Below are 4,034 nucleotides of genomic sequence, written 5' to 3' on the forward strand. Positions count from 1 at the left end.
CTTTATTTATTTACTTATTGCCATTTTGGGATGTTTTCTTCAAACAGTGGATATAGCTCAGTTCACACATGATGAGTTGATTCAGGTGTTTAATAAGAAAGGCATGAGAACATTAGGAGACAGTGTGCAGCACCTCACACAGCTGTACCAATGGCACCCTCCTGTGGTCAAACAGCAGTATGACAAGAGTCGAAGACCGATGAAGTCGAGATCTGAGCACACTTTCCAAGGCATTTTGAACGACAGCCTTAGCCAAAGATGAGATTAAGGTCAAGTTTAGTTTAAACTGTCTTTATTTCAATCCTTTCATATCTTCATAAGTAGCTAAGAACTCCTAATGAAACCTAGAAATGATGTGCAAAGCACTTTTTGTAGAGCACAGGTTTACTCACCCTCATGTTCTTGCAAACCTTTATGCAATTATATTTTTCTGTGCAAAACAAAAGTTTTATCTCTTTTTTTAAACAAGAGAGTTGTGAAACATTCATTGTTCATTTAATGACCATTGTTGTTGTTGAAGCTAAAACTATTAAAAACATTTTCTGAAACTGAAATAAAGCTGAAATAAAACAAAAATATAAATATTAGATAAAAAACTACACATTTAAAATGTAAATATAAGTTTAAAAATCTTAAATGAAAATTATTCAAAATATTGCCTTGCAAATTAATAAATCAAGATTAAGTTGCAGTAATAAAATTACTAAAACTAAAATTGAAATAAAAATAAATTAATGCTAAATAGAAACAGAACAACAAATAAAACACTAATCTAAAACTAATAAATAGTATTAGATATTAAATATAATATAAATAACATTTAAATTTATATGAAAAATAAAAATAAAAACTAAATTAAAACTACTGTTACTCTGACAAGAGTAACAAAAATACTAAAATATAAACTAAAATAAAATAAAAATATAACATTTAAATTAATATGAAAAATGAAAATAAATAAAAGCTAAACTAAAACTGATCAAATGACAAGAGTAACAAAATTTAAATGAAAACTGAAAATGAATATTAATTAAAAATACTATTCTATAATATAAATAATACTGAAATACCACTGGACCATTACAGAAATGTATTCATTTTTTTAATTACAAAAACTAAAAGTAAAATAAAACTAAATTAAAGCTAAAAGGAAAAATGGCTAAATTAATAAAACTACTAAAATTGTAACTAAAATAAAAATGTAATATAAAAATGAAATGAAAACTAAAAATATACAAATAAAAGCTAATTAAAAATAATAAAATAATACTGAAATACCACTGGACTGTTACAGAAAACTTTGCTCTTAAACAAAAGTTCTGAAATTTCATTAGCATTCTTAATTTGCAAATAAAATAAAATAAAATAAAATAAAATAAAATAAAATAATGAAATAAAATTTAATTTAATTAAAAAATAAAAGATTAAAGAAGTAGACATCCAGACATAAGAAGGCCCTTTACAGCAACAATGCTGATCATCTGAATGCATAACTTTGATTTCTGTAAATCATATTGCCATTTTTCAGTAAATTTGTTTTCTGTGTGTCTTATTGCAATTTTTTATAATTTGGGGGAGCCCTCCACTCTCTCACTATCTGATGGCACTGCTAATGTCATTAAAGTGAGATGATCACGTCTGCATGGCACTCCAGATGGCACCGCTCAGAACGCTTGTAGATCAGTGGCCAGTGCTGACAGGGCATTTATGTATTCGGCTAACAAATATCCAACATGAGTTGATGTGTTCTCAACCTTCACATCAAATTTAAGAGACAAATTACGCTGTGCATGCATGCAAATTACAATCCTCATACATTAATATTGATTAAACCTCAGTATGTGGTTAAAAAATGAAATGGTGCAAAATTCACAATCTAGTAAAGCTTTGGGCTCTGTTTACCTGGTAATCCTTCTTAAGAATGAACTGTGGGCTTCATTACACCAATGTGAGATCTGGGGCAACAGAGATCAGAGCTTTCACTGTTTGTCCTCTATGAGAAAAACACGCTCTTTCAATGAGATTTTATCTGAGACCCACCATCACTGGGTTGCTGCAAAACACAATCACAATCTCTATTTCACACACCTTATTTTATCACAGGGTTTTACCTGTGCAATGCAGATAATCTTTGATAAAAGAGCAAAATATTACCTATTACATTATACCATATATCATTAAAATAGTTTCTGTTAATACTGAAGATCTGACATAAGAAAATTGTTTATAGTAGTATTATTCTGAGTAATAGTATTATTCAGAATATGTAACTTTTGGGCAGTTGCTTAACAACAACATATATATTCAATGGCACAATCATACTGAAACTACAGATTTTGTCATGCATAAAGACACAATTTATAATGTGAAAAATTATTTTTACGTAAAATATTATCTGGAAAATATCAGATGTATTATTTATTTATTTAAATATAATTTGTTTATTTAAGTAATGCATTTTATTATTTGTGCAAATCTGTTTTATATTATTTGTTTATTTTGAGCATTTTATTTATTTATTAGAATTATACCAGATGTATTATTTATTTATTTAAATATAATTTGTTTATTTATTTAAGTATTGTGTTTTATTATTTGTGGAAATCTGTTTTATATTATTTGTTTATTTTAATCATTTTATTTATTTATTAGAATTATATCAGATGTATTATTTATTTATTTAAATATAATTTGTTTATTTATTTAAGTATTGTGTTTTATTTTTTGTGGAAATCTGTTTTATATTATTTGTTTATTTTAAGCATTTTATTTATTTATTTATTAGAATTATATCAGATGTATTATTTATTTATTTAAATGTAATTTGTTTATTTATTTAAGTATTGTGTTTTATTATTTGTGGAAATCTGTTTTATATGATTTGTTTATTTTAAGCATTTTATTTATTTATTAGAATTATATCAGATGTATTATTTATTTATTTAAATATAATTTGTTTATTTATTTAAGCAAGGCGTTTTATTATTTGTGGAAATTTATTTTATATTATTTGTTTGTTTTAAGAATTTTATTTATTTATTAGAATTATACCAGATGTATTATTTATTTATTTAAATATAATTTGTTTATTTATTTAAGTATTGTGTTTTATTATTTGTGGAAATCTGTTTTATATTATTTGTTTATTTTAAGCATATTATTTATTTATTAGAATTATATCAGATGTATTATTTATTTATTTAAATATAATTTGTTTATTTATTTAAGCAAGGCGTTTTATTATTTGTGGAAATTTATTTTATATTATTTGTTTGTTTTAAGCATTTTACTTATTTACTAGAATCATATACTGATTTATTTTTACATCTTTTATCTATAACTTTTCCATGGGCCTCCTAGCACTCCTTTGCGGACCCCTATTTAAAACCCCCTTCCATATAGAACAAAATAAAGTATCATAATATCAATAATCTGATATCATGACTGCACTTTATAACCACCAGCTTACTTTAACTAAGGCCTTTTACATTTACATTTACATTTAGTCATTTAGCAGACGCTTTTATACAAAGCGACTTACAAATGAGGACAATGGAAGCAATCAAAAACAACAAAAGAGCAATGATATATAAGTGCCATAACAAGTCTCAGTTAGCCTAAACACAGTATACGTAGCAAGGGCTTTTAAATAATATAATAAATAAAAAGAAAACAGATAGAATAGAAAAAGAATAGAGCAAGCTATAGTTAGAGGTCTTTTTTATAATTGTATAATAAATGAAAAGAAAATAGATAGAATACAAAAAGATTAGAAAGGTAGTTAGATTTTTTATTATTTTTTTTTTTAACATGCAATTAATTTTTAAACATGACATGAATCAGCATGCATTGGCTTACCTTTTAATTCTTGCATATAGGCGATGTAATCTGACCTGGACTGTTTTGCATAACAGCAATAGATTCGTGGTTTGAGTGTGTAATTATTGGCCTTTTATTCAGAATATAAAACAGATATTAAATGGCAATCACGGTTAATCACTACTACATCAGCAACAAAACCACAGAACACACGC

This window comes from Cyprinus carpio, chromosome A5 (assembly GCF_018340385.1).
Source record: "Cyprinus carpio isolate SPL01 chromosome A5, ASM1834038v1, whole genome shotgun sequence".
Taxonomy (NCBI): domain Eukaryota; kingdom Metazoa; phylum Chordata; class Actinopteri; order Cypriniformes; family Cyprinidae; genus Cyprinus; species Cyprinus carpio.